Source organism: Leuciscus leuciscus (assembly GCF_965113295.1).
Source record: "Leuciscus leuciscus genome assembly, chromosome: 1".
NCBI classification, from domain to species: Eukaryota; Metazoa; Chordata; class Actinopteri; order Cypriniformes; family Leuciscidae; genus Leuciscus; species Leuciscus leuciscus.
The window spans coordinates 8,303,019-8,321,180 of NC_138725.1; the positions used below are offsets into that span (position 1 = coordinate 8,303,019).

Consider the following 18,162-nt stretch of genomic DNA (forward strand, 5'->3'; position numbering starts at 1 on the left):
ATGCATTGAACTTGTTTTAGCGCCCGCCAAAGTGAATTTTTGTCCCGCCAAAGTCTTATTTGATCGGTGAGTAATGTAGATGAACTGCTGCGCTTGTGACAGGACATGTTTATAACTGAAAGAACGAGCAGAGAGATAGACCCGGACGCGCGCGCGCGCACTCTCTGTCTTCGGAGCCAGGCGAAAATGTAAACAAGACCTCACCGTCTCCAAACTAAGCGCTGTCTTGCTCTCTCTCCCTCACACATATTAATCAAAATAAATCGACACGGCGGTAAAAGGTCGGAAGACCAAAGTTTCATGTGGAGCATTCGGAGATTTTTTTTCTTTTTCTGAATTGCCGCTGGGTGTGAATTGTGCTAAAAAAGTTGCCTTATCTTCTCTGAAAAGCGTTCCGGACATTCAGCTGACATAAAACAACACTTTAATTAAACGAAAAAAACTATCCAGTGATGAAATGTTTTCTGTGTTGACAAAGAAAGAAAGACAGAAAGAGGCTGTTGCTGCCTATGTATCTCGCTTCAGCCAACGGCTCCGCTCACAACGCAGAGGCGAATTGCTAATGAGCTACTGCCGCTCTGCTGAAGCAAAGTCCCAGAAAACGGCACAGGTTTTGTGATTTTGGCTAAAAACGGCATAATCATCATTTAAAGACCACTGAGAATGTTTAAAAATAGCTCAAAATATGATCGGAGTGGGACTTTAAGTTGTTCATTTCTAAACGCTTATTAGTGCTTCACACTCCAGTCTAGTTGGTGGCGGTAATGCACCGAAAGTTGGTTTACCAACCGCCATAAAAACTCCACTAGAAGAAGAAGAAGAATGCGTTCGCTACTTTCCCATTGGAAATAGTTGGCAACACTGTTTCCCTCATTGAGAGTTTCAGCGTCGAGTCTTCTGAGGTGAGGAGAGCAGTTCACGGTATTTCTCATATTTACACAACCATCACACACACTTTATACAGTTTGATTAAGCGACAGACTCATTTCTGTATTGTTTTCATCGATCACAGCGATACTTGTGCGTCTTTTCTGGCGTCTTCCTTCTGAAATAAACATTTAGTGCAGCAGCAGCGAGCATGCGGAGAATATGTTGAGTTCATTCAGACCTGAGCGATGTTGTGTTCGTTTGTGTGATTGTCTCGATGTTTGGAGTGAGAACTGTTACTGAATGTCAAGAGTTAAGGTTTGTGAGGGGAATTGATGGGAAACGATCTCAAGTGTTATACTGATAAGTTACTTTACGTTGAGCCTATAATGAGAAACGTCAGACATTTAAATCAACTCTTAAATGTTAATATAATAAATGAATAGTGTTTTACTCTTGGAACAATATTGCTTTGTGATGCTCTTTATTTTTAAACGTTTTATGATCAGTTTCAGCGCACATAAAATGTAACATTTTTAATGATTTAAGTACTTCGTGATTGTCATAAAATCTAACTATATTTATATTCAAATGTACATATTATGCTTCTGTAATTATTTATCTGTAGAGCAGTTTTACAGGCTTTTATCATGTATCCTGACTCAAATAATGTGTTTCTAACAGCAAACACTCAGAATAAAGTGAGATGATCAGCTGATGATCCTGAATGGCTTGTTGAATGAGTGTTGATAGTCTGAGGCTCATCAATATTAACAGATCTGCTGAAAACACTCTTTATTTCATGACAATAGTTCCTGTTTTCATCTCATTTATTAGATCTCCTGAAATTCGTCATCAGTGAAGCTCCTCCCACTGCAATTCTCCAATAAATGCTGGAAAACAAGTGAAGACGAGCATCAGAGCATCAGGAAGAGCTGAAATCTGCAAAGACTGAGTTTATTAAAGAGGACAGAGAGAACATGAGTGATCCAGAACCCTGCAGAATGAAACACACTGAAGATCCTGAAGAACAAAGAGGTTGGTGTTTATTCTTCATTCATTCATGATGCTGAAGAACATTCATGTTAGAAACATTCAAGCACTTCATCACATTTAGATAAACAGTTCAACTATGAAACGGTACAGAATGTTCTGGGTTTTCTTCAACAAATGGTCAGTAAAGGGAGGTTTGAGACATTTTTATATTGATTGTCAACATCAGATCAAGCTAAATACTGTTTTAACTGTTTTATTTTACATTTATTTTACATCTGGTTCCCAATTTGCAACAATGTTACCATAATTTTTGTCATTTTCAGTATAGATTACTAAATTGTTTTGTTTTTTAGGAATGATCAGTAAACACTAAGACTAAGTTACTGATGAAGTTATTCATAATTATAGAGATTCTTCTTATAATAACCTTGGTAACAGGGTTGATGAATGTGATCAACGTAGGGGTGTGCGATATTGACAAAATGTTATCTCAATATTTTTGGGAATATTGCCGATAACGATAATCAGATTTGTAAAATACTGCAAGGAAAAACTCAGAAAAAAAATATGTATGTAAACTAGGGCTGCATCTATCGATTATTTTTCAGATTAATCTAATGATTATTTTTGGGATTAGCTGATTTATCCATTTGCTTTCCAATAAATAATAAGTACAGCAATATATCAGCTGTATTTTGAAGAGGGTAGTGCATCTGTATATTATTTTAACATGAAATCTATGAATGATGACATTAAAACATGTATTTCATAAAGGGAATTTGTCATTTTATTATGAAATATGCGAACAGGAAGCATTTTAAACTTTATTTTTAACTAATGGTACTATTTCATAAAATGTAAGATACAGTCACAGGCCTATTTAGGAAATGTGTTTACTGTAGTCTGTTATTAATTACCGTAGTGGGAGTATGATTTACTCAATTAACTCGTCCATTAACTTGTCTGAAAATGCACTTGTGTTTATCTGCTAAAAGGTTCACATCCACTAGATTGCAGCCTAGGCTACTGCTAATGTAAATATAATGTTAGTCGTTTGTTTTTAAAGTCTACATTAGAGACCTGCGCGGGACGGATTTCTCCCTTAATAATTCCTAAAAAACGGACATCTCAGTTCGTGTTATAAATAGATAGAAACTCTGGCCTGTAAATCGTTTCTATTTTTAGTTGTTCTTGTTGCTTTTATGCAACAGATGAATGACAATTTATTAGTTTTTAGATGTTCAATTTATAGATAATTCTATTTTGCGGGAGTTCCGCGAATCATTATATTCTCCCGCGACCAGCACACACACGAGTGCATTACCGCCCGCGCACGCACACACATTTTTTTTTTGCAGGGTGGTAGGGGAAGACTCATGAATATTCATTAGGGAACTCATCCCTGATTGGCTCGCCTTGACACATTGCTCAGAGTGATGGAGAAAACAGACATCGCCTCCGTCTTTCGTGACAAGAGAGACACATTCACAAAGGTATAGGTTTCATTTGATATTTGATTATTTGATTATATGTGATTCATCTTCTAATAACCTTTTAATGACTTACTATTTAACAACCAATTTAATTAATAGTGAGCAAATATATTCTGGAAAAAAAAAATCACTCCAAGAAATTTATACTGTAGCCTCCACTAACGATTTTAAATGTTTTTGAAATAAGTCTCTTATGCTCACCCAGCCTGCATTTATTTGATAAAAAATACAGTACAAACAACAGTATTGTGATATATTATTACAATTTTAAATAACAGTTTCTATTTTGACATATATTAAAAGTTTTTTTTTTCTGTGATGCAAAGGTAAATTTGAGCTTAACAATTAATATCATTAGGCCTATTATTATTATTATTATTATTATTATTATCAATGTTGAAATCCGTTGTGGTGCTTAATATTTTTTGGGAAACTGCTAGTTTTTTTAAAGGATTCTTTGAACAGAAAGTTCATATTCATATAGATTTTTTAAATAGATTTTTTTTTAAACAATGTTAAAGTTTTACTGTTAATTTTGATCAATTTAATGCATTTAGGCTACATTTATTAATTTAGCGTACACTTTATTGACTTACAAATTAAGAAAATGGTGCAATTTATTTTATATGAATAAATATAATATTATGTTTCAATATGTGTAGGCTATGTCACGATATGTATCGTCAGGTTCTTATACCTCAAATTAAATCCCAGTGATGTCCACAGATCTTATGGTAACAAAATAAAAACGAAACTAAGATTATTCCCTGTATCATAAAGAAAAAAAAAACTTATTTTGTGTTACATGATCCTAATGGTGTTGTTCTGCTTCTAGTTGAAATGTCACTTGTATTGTTTTGTATAGTTGTTTTAGTTCTGGCGCCCCCCTGTGGTAGTTCTCTAGAAATATAAGTGATCACATTTCATGCAGTCAGCTTCTCCTCGATCTTTGGATGCCATCCTTTGTTTTGCGTTTGTGAAAGCATCATCTGTAAGTTAATTCTTCATTATATAATGCTTGATGATATATATTTGCATATATTTGTGATAGGTTTATTTGAAGCTTTGATTTAAAGTTATTTTTTGTGATAGCCTTTAGCTATTAGCCTAGCCTTTCTTTGATACAACATTCAATGTGTTGATTCCATTCTACTTTGACGTGATAACTTCACTATATGAGTCAATATCTGTATTTGTTGCTATTTTCTTTGTTATCCGATAATTCCATTTAAGTAAATTGATGATACTGATTTAATTTGGGTATTTTCAGATAAGAGTTTCAGAACTACATGAATGGTCTTTAGTCATTGTATTATTGTTCTGATTATTGTTTATTTTGCTGTTATTTACAGTTTTACTCCTAATTCATAATGTACCTGGCATCTTATTAAACGGCAAAGACTAAGATGAATCCTGACTCATCTGTACTTTATGGATGGAGTTTGGCTGGCTGTTAAATTGCATCTGTACATGCAAGGAGAACAGTACAGTAAAAAGATGATAATCCTACAAGCAAATCAAGTTACATGGCAGAAGATTGCAGTCATATTTGTACCATGAACCATGACGAGAAACCTTCATCCTCTGCTGAGGAAAACGCAGAGAAAACCATGAGCACAGAAGACCGAGCTTCTGAGGCGGGCTCAAAGCACTCACGTTCATCACGATCAACGAGATCATCAAGATCATCAAGGATGTCAGCTAGCATAGCTGCAGCCACTGCACGGGCTCAAGCAGAAGCGGCACGAACTCGTGTATTGTTTGTAAAGAAAGAGAATGCAATCAAACTGGATAAGATTAAATTAGAAATGACCCATAAACTGGACACAGCCAAAATGGAAGCAGATTTGGAGGTGCTCCAACATGAAAAGGAACAAGCTGCTGCTTTGGCCCAGGCAGAAGTGCTAGAAGCAGCGGTAGCAGCAATTGAGGACAGTGTTTCCAGTGCTAGCTTCTCTGTGTCTTCACATAGCAAAGTGGAGCGCACCAAAGACTATGTTGAAACACAAAGTGGGGTGGACCTAAATGAACCAAAAGAGACAAGAATTCAAATTACAGTAGCAAGCTGTACCCTGAGGCCTCAGACCCCAACTGCTCTGCCCATAGTACCATTAAAATGAACCGTGTACAGGATGCCTTCACTGAATTGCCATCTCAGCCGTTTGATCAGTCATTCAGAGATGAAGTTAAACAGGAAACATATGATCCTCATGCTTCTTGTTTCTCTCAGAGGGAACCTATCTCGGCATGGCCACATTCAGTACCGTTTCACCAGCCAGAAGCCTCAGGTATTTTGGACTTAGCAAAATATTTAGCACGTCGTGAGCTTGTAAATACAAGTCTCGTTAAGTTTGATGACAGACCTGAGAGTTTTAGAGCATGGAAATCAGCTTTTGTTGGAGCCGCAGAGGGTGTAGGCCTCACAGCTGGTGAAGAGCTGGACCTGCTTATTAGGTGGCTCGGCAAAGAATCATCTGATCATGTGAAAAGGTTACGGTCAGTTCATGTCAGAGATCCTAAGGCAGCACTATACGTCGCCTGGGAAAGATTAACAGAATGTTATGGTGCGCCAGAGGTGATTGAAAATGCACTTCTGCAAAGGCTCGAAAACTTTCCCAGGGTTCTTAGTAAGGACTTTATCAAGTTAAGAGAGTTAGGTGATCTCCTGACAGAACTAAAGGCAGCCAAGCAAGATGGCTATCTGCCCGGGCTAACATATCTGGATACTGCTAGAGGAATAAACCCCATAGTGGAAAAGCTACCACACTTTCTTCAAGAGAAATGGCTCTCTCACGGCATGAAATATAAAGAACAGTATAATGCCTCCTTTCCTCCTTTCTGGTATTTTGTTAGCTTCGTCTGTTATGAGGCAAAAGCCAGAAACGATCCAAGCTTCACAATTGCCGGTCCTCCTAAAGGTGAGAAATTCTTGAGCAAACAAACACACCAGAGGATGCCCATTTCTGTTCATAAAATTGATGTTTCTCAAAATGCCTACCCCAGTAAGGACTCGGGCACCAGTGATGAAAAGACTAAGAACTGTCCAATACATAACAAGCCTCATCCACTGCAAAAGTGTCGTGGGTTCCGGATGAAGCCATTGGAGGAACGAAAGGCCTACTTAAAAGAAAATGGTATCTGCTTTCGATGTTGTGCATCTTCTTCCCACATTGCACGCAATTGCAAAGCTTCAGTGAGGTGTACAGAATGTGATAGGGAAGACCACACCACTGCCCTCCACCCAGGACCAGCACCATGGGTCTCCAAAATCTCAACCTCTTCAGAGCATGGCGGGGAGGAAGAACGTTCATCGCCTTCTGTGAACAGTGCCTGTACTAAAGTCTGTGGGGATGGTTTGTCAGCTAAATCTTGTTCTAAGATATGCTTAGTTAGAGTGTATCCTAATGGCAGTCCAGAAACCGCTGTCAAGATGTATGCAATGCTCGATGACCAGAGCAACAGGTCACTAGTAAGATCAGAGTTTTTCGAGCTTTTCTGCATTAATAGTCTGGCTTCTCCTTATCTCATGAAAACCTGTGCTGGAACTATTGAAGCTTCTGGAAGGAGAGCTGATGGATTTCAGATAGAGCCAGTTAGCGGTGGTATTAACCTGGCTCTACCTACTCTAATCGAGTGCAATGATATTCCAGATAACAGGGCAGAAATACCTACCCCAGAGGTTGCTCAAAATCATCCTCATCTTAGAAGAATAGCCTCTGAGATTCCAGAAATGGATGACAGTGCCCAGATCCTCATGCTGTTGGGTCGTGATGCTCTGAGAGTCCATAAGGTGAGACGCCAGATAAATGGGCCTCATAATGCTCCTTTTGCGATTAAAACAGATTTAGGCTGGCTTATAGTTGGAGATGTATGCTTGGGTAATTCTCACAAACCAAGTGTGTTGAGTTACAAGACACATGTGCTGGACAATGGTAGAACCTCATACTTTCCACCATGTCAAAGTCACATTAACTTGAAGGATAACTTAAGTCTCACAGCTGAAGTACAAGGTATCCCTTATTTCTATAAGGGTGCAAGGAGAGAAAACCACCTTGGCTGTTCGGTGTTCAGGCGCACAAGGGATGACAACAAGCATGCTCTGTCTGTTGAGGATCATCTCTTCCTGGAGATCATGGACAGTGAGTTTTCCAGAGATAGTGACAATAGCTGGGTGGGTCCACTTCCTTTCAGATACCCAAGGCCTCAACTTCCCAATAACAGAGAGCATGCTCTCACTCGGCTCTGCTCTCTTCGTCGCACTTTGCTGAAAAAAACAGAGATGAAACAGCAATTTACAGACTTCATGCAAAGATTGTTTGAAAATGATCATGCCGAGTATGCTTCTCCTCTAAGTGATGACCAGGTAGGCAACACCTGTACTGTTCTCCTTGCATGTACAGATGCAATTTAACAGCCAGCCAAACTCCATCCATAAAGTACAGATGAGTCAGGATTCATCTTAGTCTTTGCCGTTTAATAAGATGCCAGGTACATTATGAATTAGGAGTAAAACTGTAAATAACAGCAAAATAAACAATAATCAGAACAATAATACAATGACTAAAGACCATTCATGTAGTTCTGAAACTCTTATCTGAAAATACCCAAATTAAATCAGTATCATCAATTTACTTAAATGGAATTATCGGATAACAAAGAAAATAGCAACAAATACAGATATTGACTCATATAGTGAAGTTATCACGTCAAAGTAGAATGGAATCAACACATTGAATGTTGTATCAAAGAAAGGCTAGGCTAATAGCTAAAGGCTATCACAAAAAATAACTTTAAATCAAAGCTTCAAATAAACCTATCATATCATGCATTTGAATTGGACTCATGTATGAGACAGATGAGACAAAGGAAAATTCTCCAACATAATTCACATGGCATAAAGATCATGGATTGCAGATTCACACGTTGTAAATAGACAGACGCCAACAGATGGACAGGATGGATTGGATGTACAAAGATGATTTTAAGTCACTACAAACGATACAATAAAGGAAATCAAACTCATATAATTCATCAAACATAACATATATATATACTCAAACCAAACAATTGAAATAAATAAATAAATTCAAACAATACAATTGGCAAAAACAAACGTACTTAACGCATCTTAAGGAAAGGACTCAAAGGACATGGCTGGGTCTCCATTCAAACACCCACACCTCACCAATGCAAAAGAACAAAGGAAGGAAGTGAGGCCTACTTATAGACCTTAACCAGGGGGTGTATGGGTAATGTAGTGTACTCAATTTAGTAGTGTAATTTACTTGGGATTGTGGGATATGTAGTACACAGTATATAAGGGAAAAATAAAGAAAATAAATAAAATTAAAGAAAAAGGCCAAATTCACAACAGCCGCCCCCAAATACAGTGATGTATTTGCTATTACTCATCTATTTCAGGTAATGGAATCAACTTAGCAACTGGACGTACATACGTTTTTCCATTAATAACAATCTCAGCTACTCTGACACGCCCATCCTGACTAGGTAGGAGACGTACTACCCTGCCAATGGGCCATGATGCTCTTGGAAGTTGAGAATCAACTACTAACACGACAGCAGAGTCATTTAGATTAGGCTGTTCTCGATTCCATTTTTGACGGAGCTACTGACTTGGTAAATAATTTCGGATAAAGGAGGTCCAAAACTGGTCAACGAGGACCTGGCTGTGGCGCCAAGATCTGCGCCCAAGGAGCTTAGTGTTGGCATAAATCACCTGAGGTAGAGAAGAATCTCGCCGCCCCATGAGGAGGAGATTTGGAGTGATGGGGTCAAGGTCTAAAATGTTTGAAGAGGCGTAACCAAGTGGCTTCGAGTTTAACACTCCTTCAACTTCTGTCAAAACGGTCCATAGGACTTCCTCTGATACGGTTTGACTGCCAAGTACCACCCGCAAAGCTGTTTTAACTGAACGGACCCCACTTTCCCATGACCCCCCAAAATGAGGGGCTTGTGGTGGATTAAACTTGAATTTAATCTGCTGATTTTCCAACTTGACTTGTAACTCAGTGGTAAGGTTCTGGAAAGCTTCTTTTAATTCTCTTGCAGCTCCACGGAAATTACTTCCTTGATCACAAAGAATCTCATATGGCTTACCTCTCCTGGATATAAAGCGACGTAGGGCCATTAGAAAGCTGTCCACATTTAAACTGCTCAACAAATCAAGATGCAGACATCGAGTAGTCTGGCACTTAAACAGAATGCCCCATCTCTTCTCAGTTCTACGGCCAATATTGACATGGAAGGGACCAAAACAGTCCATTCCTGTGGACCAAAAGGGAGGTTTAAACAACCGGAGCTTGGAGAGTGGAAGATCAGACATTTGAGGAATAGATGGTTTAGCTCTCCACTTCCTACATTGTAAACAAGACCACTGATGTTTTTTTACGGCTTTTACGGCTTCTCTAATTATCCAGTAATTGCGCCGAAGTTCTGAGAAAACTCTCTCTGGACCAGGGTGGAAAAGTTTCTCGTCGCAGTCCTTGATAATTAAATGGGATAATGGATGTTTGGGGTCGAGGACGATTGGGTGAACCATTCCAGATTCCATATCCTCTACACGTCTGAGCTTACCACCCACTACAATAAGTCCTGTTTCTTCATTGAATTCAGGAGAAAGTGTAAGGAGACAACTCTGAGGTTCAATGGGCTTTCCTTCCTTCAAACACTGGTACTCAGAGGGAAAGCTTTGTTGCTGGGCTTGTCTCAAAAGAAGGTTTTGAACTGAAGAGGCGTCACAGGGGTCCTCCCTATGTTGTTGCAGTAACTCATTTGTTGCAAACTGTAGCTCTGACCATGATTTAAAACAGGAAGGATCTGGGAGTACAAAATCATCCAATTGTGTTAAGCCACAAAAGAGTGGTTTGCGGAGCTCAGGATCAGGACTAGCAGATCTGGATACTAGATTTTTGGGCCATTCATTTGGAGGAAATTTCAGAAACATTGGACCTTGTCGCCATCTATGATCAAGTTTGGCTAGCTCAACAACAGTTTTACCTCTTGTAATGTCATCTGCTGGATTCTGTGCAGAAGGAATATACCTCCAAGAAGAGGGATCAGTGAGTTCCAGGATTTCAGTGACTCTGTTAGCTACAAAAACTTTGTAGCGACAGGAGAGGGAGTGCAGCCAAGACAAGACAGTTGTCGAATCGGACCATAGGACAATATTCGTCAAAGGATAAGTCAATTCATTCTGCAGGAGTTTACAAAGCTGTGCACCTGTTAGAGCAGCGCAAAGTTTAAGACGAGGGATGGATATTTGCCTTTTAGGTGCAACTCGAGATCTTGCCATGATGTAGGAAGTATGTACCACACCCTTGTCAGTTTCCATTCGCAAATAGGCTACTGACCCATATGCGCTCTCTGAAGCGTCGCAAAAAATATGCAACTCTCTGGATGTAATTTGGTTGGAAGGTAAAGTTAAATAACAACGAGGAAGCTGTATCAATGACAGGTCAGGGAGCTCAGTTTCCCAAGCCTTCCAGGCCTGTTGAATAGGATCTGGCATAAGGGGATCATCCCAGCCCCGGGACTTCATCCAGCATTGTTGTATGATGACTTTAGCTCGAGTTGTAAAGGGGGTTATGTAACCTAAGGGATCATACTGACTGGCGAGGACTTTATATATATTGCGCAGGGTTGTGGTTTTATACTCCACAGTTCGGGATCGATACCCTAATGAATCAGAGGGACAGTGTCAACTCAGACCCAGAGCTCCTTCTTTAGGATCCAAACGATCTTGATTGATCCACAGTTCAGCACTCTCAGACCTGGCTTCAGGAGGAAGATGTCTGACAACATCAGGCTGGTTACTTGCCCACTGTCTGATTTCAAATCCTCCACTCATCAATAAAGAACGCATTCTGTCTAGGAAGTTCTTAGCAGTTTGCACATTTGGAAAACTCTCTAAACAGTTGTCAACATAGAATGACTGAAGTACAGAATTCACGATATCTTCATATCCTTCTTGGTGATCATGGACATGCCTTTGTAGAGCACATATTGCGCAACATGGACTACATACTGTGCCAAAGGGCAAAACTTGCCATTCGTAGATGTCAGGTGGATTTGACCTCTGCATATTGCGCCACAGGAAGCGTACAAGAGAACGGTCTTCTGGGAGTAACCTTACTTGATGGAACATGGATTTTATGTCCCCACTAATTGCCACTGGGCACTGACGAAACCGGAGTAAGACACCAAGTAAGGAAGGGCCCAGTTGTGGACCAGGAAGAAGTTGACTGTTAAGTGACACACCTTTATACTGGTAGGAGCAATTGAAGACTATTCTTTTTTTTCCATTATGCTCCACAATATGATGAGGAATATACCATGATTCATTGGATGAGTCATGAGAAAGTTCCACTTTGGAAACATAACCGGACTCCTCCAACTTAGCAATTTCTTGGTCATACACAGCAGCAGTTTTAGGATCTCTTTGGAGGCGTCGCTCGATACATCTGAGGGAAGACATAACTGCATTTGGTGAGGCTCGTAACCTCATGGTGGAGGCAACACGCAATAATGGAGTGGCATATCTTTGCACACCATCTACATCAACTCTTTTAGACTTGGAGGCCAACAAGTCCATAGCTTCTTGGTCCTGCTTGGACCTGGTAATGACTTTCTCATTTCTGAAAGGAAGGATGTCTACTTTCCATAATTTCTCTACATCATGGCGAAGTTCTTCTAGTGGATTAGCGATGGTAAAAAGACACTGCATCTCATCAGTGTTAGGAATCGGTATTGGGCCTTGAAGTACCCAGCCTAACCTGGTCTGAATTGCAGCTGGGGATTTAGGAGGCCCGAAATACATCTGATCAATTGGATTTATCAGGTGTGGGTAGTCTGCACCAATAAGAATAAGTGGTTGGACATTAGCAAAGGCTGGAAGGGGTAAGTCTCGAAGATGTCTGAAACGTCTCTGCAAGATCTCAACAGGATAAGTCTGTTCTGCCAGTCCCAATCTGGCAGCAGAAAAGGCATTGGAAATGGAATACTTCTTTTCTGGATTGGCCATGGAGGATATTTCAAAGGTTACAGAAAAGCCTTCAAGTGCAAGAGTATCTTGACGTACAGTTCTAACAATCAGGGACTCAGTTACTCCGTTGAGGCCCAAATAATCAGATGCTTGAGGTAGCAACATGGTACGTTCTGATCCATCATCCAGGATGGCATAGGTTTGCAAGGATCTGCCTTTATAATGGAGAAGTACTTCAACAACCTTAAGCAGTACCTTGCCAGAACCTCCAAGGCGACTAAGATAGAATGTACCGTTATCCTGATCACGACAATTAACTCCATGAAGGATACCAAGATGTCTGCCTTTGCACTGTGGACAGGGTTTTTTCAAGTCACAGTTGACAGCTAGATGGTTAAGCCCACATCTCCAGCATCTTTTGTTCTCTCTAATCCATACATCCTTCCTGGCGTCTTCTAGAGATCTAAAAGAGGGGCACAGGCCAATGAAATGATCTCTACTGGAACAATATGCGCATGAATACTTGGAACTCAATTCTCCATCTCTCAAATTCTGGGGTTTCTTATTTGCGGATCTTGGCACATCAGAATTACCGTTGACTCCGTACAAGACTGTTCGAGTGTTAACGTAGGACTTTGATTGAGGTTTACTCAAGAGTGGTTTTGGAAAGTCACTAACCTGGTCAGCCATTGCTTGGCACTCAGCCTCTTCTTGGAGCCAGGCGGAAAAGTTAATCAGGTTGTAGCTTTGACCCTTTAGGATCGTACGGACATAACGGGCAAAGTTGGTCACATGCTCTGTAGGCAGTTTACTGAGTAGTTGCTGTACATGAGAAGCGCAGGATAATTCGGATTTAACTTGGTCTTGGTTCAAAGATTGGAGCATGCCAACCAAAGCTCGAACCTTTAGTGCGAAGCTACTAAATGCTCTGCTGTCACCTGGTCTCACCCTGGGGAGAGCTAGAATGGCTTTAATTTCTCTCAAAACTAGTTGATGAGGTTGCCCATATTTCTGCTGTAGTGCCAAAAGAGCCATACTGTAAGGCCTAGGATCATTAGCATAAGCTAGAGCTAGATCACGAGCTGGAGAAAATCTTAAATGATCCAGCAAGATATGGAATTTGTAATGTTCTGGCTCATGGGGTGACAACAAATTTGTCAAGGCTAACTGCAACATTGCAAATTCTTGGGGGTCGTCATTCACCAAGAAAGGAAAGGAAGGTCCCTGAACACGAGAAGTAGGATAGGAAGGAACAGAATATGAAGCATAATATGGCTGAGAATATGGATAAGGATGAGGAAATGGAATTGCGGTTGTTTGAGTAGTGGGAACAATTGGTTGAATGTACGGGGCAGGATGTTGTACAACAGGATTCCCTATCTGACCTACAGACTGTGATTGAATATGAGGACCTACATTAGCTGAGGATACATAAGGAATCGCCAAGCTAGAAGCTGGTCCTAATGGCCATGAATACTGGGAAACAGCATACTGAGGCTGAGGTGGTAATCGTGCTGGTGGTAATTGTGCTGATGTTACTTGTGAGGATAACGGAGTATGAGCCATGTAAGGGGGAAAAGGACTACATGGTAATCCAGGCTGTGGTGTACCGGGTGGTTGTACCAACACTGGTGGTGTTTGCACTTGAGGGGAATGACTATTAGAAGGCTCAGGAACCAATGGAATAAAAGAAGGTTGTAACGTACTACTTGATTGTGGTTGCGATGTTATATCATGTGTGTGCATATGTTGGGGTGGACTACGTAACAGTGAAGGAGGAAGAGGCAAAGAACTAGGCCTACTCAATGGAAGCGATGAAGGAACAGTTGAGGAATTACATTTCTCACAAGTTGATTTCTGTTCAGCTTTCTTAATACATGCACACAATTCTTGAACAATAGATGCATTAGCAAAGGCATTTTCATCATCATCAGAAGCATCATCAAAAGACTCAGAAAATTCAGAATGTTTAGAAGAAACAACTAACTGTGACATTCTAGACATCATCTCACCAAGCATACCCTTAAGTCCAAGTATTTCTTGTTTAATATCCATATCGAGTAAATCATGTTGAGACTGTTCACGATGAGCAGATGAGCATGGTGCAGATCTTAGAGAAGATGGATTTCCATACTGGGTTTGGTGATGATCACTTAAAAATAGTGTTGGTGAGGGAGGGGGAGAAGGAGCACGTTCTCTCACCATACAGTCAGCAAAACGGGCAGGAGGTCTTCTCCTTCTTAGGCTGCGCCGGATTGCAGGTCTTGCATGGTAATCCATTCCACCAAATTTCTACCTCCGGCTCGAAGGACCATTTGTTGGATATCAGATGTTAAATATATCCAAAGTTCGTCAGAGTTGTAGAAACTTGATGGCGTGTCTAATCAAAACACGGGACAAATACCAGTCCTTTGCTCTCTTTTATTCTCAGTTCAAGATGATTAAGTCTTGGGTAATTCACATGGCATAAAGATCATGGATTGCAGATTCACACGTTGTAAATAGACAGACGCCAACAGATGGACAGGATGGATTGGATGTACAAAGATGATTTTAAGTCACTACAAACGATACAATAAAGGAAATCAAACTCATATAATTCATCAAACATAACATATATATACTCAAACCAAACAATTGAAATAAATAAATAAATTCGAACAATACAATTGGCAAAAACAAACTTACTTAACGCATCTTAAGGAAATGACTCAAAGGACATGGTTGGGTCTCCATTCAAACACCCACACCTCACCAATGCAAAAGAACAAAGGAAGGAAGTGAGGCCTACTTATAGACCTTAACCAGGGGGTGTATGGGTAATGTAGTGTACTCAATTTAGTAGTGTAATTTACTTGGGATTGTGGGATATGTAGTACACAGTATATAAGGGAAAAATAAAGAAAATAAAGAAAATTAAAGAAAAAGGCCAAATTCACAACAGTTATGTGCGTTTGAATATATGTGCGCAGGTTTGTAATTCTCTACAGACCAAGCCTAAACTAAGTACTGGTCTTTCCTTTATTTTTTCCTTTATTTTATTATGGCACTTCGGGGTAGGTTCGCGAAACGCATTTTCCCAACACCGCTTTATCTGTAGAGTGGTAAAGGGATCCTCCATAGGGAGAGACTAGTTGGCACTTCAGCACTGCGTTGTCATCGGGTCCTATCAAAACCATTCAAATTGCTCCTAAAAAAGACAACATGCGCTTTTCGGCAATATACGGCTTTATTGCGGTTATTGACATGCTTTCCGTCAGTAAATGACAACTGCTTTCTGGCAGAGCGGGAAGGAAGGATTTGCACAGAGAGATACAAAGCGCGACTGGTTTGAGTGTTTCTGATTGCATAAAATAATAAAAGAAACAAACAAGTTCATGGCGAATGAAGTTAAATTTTATATTTTTTTCTTTCATGTCAGACCCGATGGAAGAGAGCGAGGAGAGAGAAGAACTGAGTGAAGTGGAGGAGGAGAGTGAAGAACTGAGTGAAGTGGAGGAGGAGAGTGAAGAACTGAGTGAAGTGAAGGAGGAACATCATGTCAAACCTGGAGAAAAACCTTTGAGTCGCTCAAAGACTAAAAATACATTTTTAAAGAAAAGACGAGCCAAGGAATCTTTCACCTGTACTCAATGTGGGAAGAGTCTCACAAGCAAATGTAGTCTTGAGCGTCACATGAGGATCCACACCGGAGAGAAGCCGTTCTCATGTGATCAGTGTGGAAAGAGTTTCTTATGCAAAGGTAATCTTAGGAGTCACATGAGGATCCACACCAGAGAGAAGCCGTTCTCATGTGATCAATGCAGCAAAACATTTCTTGGGTCATCAGACCTGAAGAGACACCTGACAGTTCATACGAAGGAGAAGCCGCATTCATGTTCTGTGTGTGAAAAGAGTTTTTCACTGCAGCAATATTTACATACACATCAAAAAACTCATATTGCTGTGAGAGAGTACATGTGCTTTGAGTGTGAGAAGACTTTTACTACAGCGGCCAAGTTAAAACTGCACCAGAGAATTCACACTGGAGAAAAACCTTACAAGTGTTCACACTGTGACAAGAGATTCAGTCAGTCATCATCTCTGAAAACACATGAGAGGATCCACAGCAGAGAGAAGCCGCACACGTGTGATCAGTGTGGAAAGAGTTTCTCTTTTAAAAGTCACCTGAAGCGACACATGAAGATCCATGCAGCGGAGAAACCACATCAACACAGTCTGAGATCACAGTAGCTCATCTTTATGTGCTGAGAAACATGTTTTTTCTAAGTTAGTTTCCCAACAGCCACGATGAGCGACAGGACATTTTCACATTAACACGAATGTTCGGCACCAAATTCACATGAGATTTGTCTGTTCAGACCAATGCAAAAAATGTCAGTAAATGCAGTGTCAATCTCTGACAGTAGGTGGCGCTCATGGAAAAACGGAAAAATAACAGCGCTGCGCAACTTTCTGGCCGTTTCTCAATATGCGTTCTTGTCTGTACTTGTGTTCTTGTGGACTTGTGAAACGTCATCAGTCGCTGTCCAAGTACTGTCCCAATACACAAGTTTGCATTTTGGCAAGAACGGTTAAAAATCCCGGAAGTGTTCTTGACACGCCCATTTTACAGAGGATGCATCGGTTGGTAACTTGAACTTGACGGCAGAAATATCCCAGCATTCATTTCGGCATTCGAGGAAAGAGAGGCAGGTTAATACAGCAAGTCGTTTTTCATCACTAAATTCACTTCTGAGAACATTTGATGCGAGAAATCAACTGTGTAGATTTCAAATGTTGGCATTTTTCACGAAAAATTTATGGCGAATCGAAAATGTGCTCAAACGTTTTCGGAAGTGAGAATCTCCATAAGCGTTGCTTTATTGGTATGAATATACATTACATTGTAGTGTACAGTAGAGTAATCCCTTGAGCTGAGGGTAGGCTTGGACGATAAAGCCTGGCTGTTAGCGTCAATAATTCTCGTTATGTTTGAGTACTGCAGACGGCGTCTGTGCGAGGGTATTATTGCACAATACCAGCAAGAACACATCATCTCAAACTGTCAGAAGCGTTCTGTGTGCTCGTCACCTTGTGAGTTCATTCTTCCAAGAACAACTAGCAAGAGCGTTCTCCCCAAGAACACAAGTCCGTTCTTTGCGTTCTTGGTTTTGAGAAACAAGGTCTGTTTCTGACTCCCGCTTGTCATACTTGCTACACACTGCAATTTTTGGCATTTCTATAAGATTATAAATCACACTGTACGATATGTATCTAACAAACTTGGTATGACATTTTGGACGTAATATGGATGTGTTATATTACAAATTTATTAAATGTTTAATTTAGGTTGCAACAGTAAAAGTTGAGTACATTTATAGTTAGCGTTTTAAGGTTAGGTTAGGATAATAGTAACAACAGTTTCTGCCAGTCCTGTTTTTCTCTATTGTAAGTCACCTTTTGTCTTTAATGGCTCGAGCTCTTAGCCCTAGACGCACCTTTTGTCTTTAATGGCTCGAGCACCAGCCCTAGACGATGAATCGTTAGGTTGATTGGATTAGCTGTAGGGGAGACTTTCACCTTTTGTCTTTAATGGCTCTGGGATTGGGTCTTGGAACCGGAGTTCCTGGCCAGTATCAGCATTTGAATAAGTTATGCTGATTCAATTGGACTGGTAGCGCTCTCAGAGTAGGGTGTGTTCATACTTAATTTACATGCTTTGTTCAGAGACTCCACCTCTATGTAATCCCTCCCCTCTTTGAGAAGTATAATTACACTGAATACTGTATTAGATTTAGACTTTGGAAGAACTGCAGCCACGTC

General features: G+C 40.2%; 1 protein-coding gene across 2 annotated transcripts in view; it reads left to right on the plus strand.

Moving 5' to 3' along the window:
* Positions 1-497: 497 nt before the first annotated feature.
* Positions 498-18,162, plus strand: part of LOC309492137 (uncharacterized protein) — a 210,600-nt gene continuing 192,935 nt past the window's right edge. Inside the window, exon 1 of one of the 2 annotated variants that reach the window (XM_082160990.1) lies at positions 498-921. The gene's annotated coding sequence lies outside the window, so the exon portion shown is untranslated. The remainder of the gene's footprint in view (positions 922-18,162) is intronic. The other variant, XM_082160991.1, reaches the window with a different exon arrangement.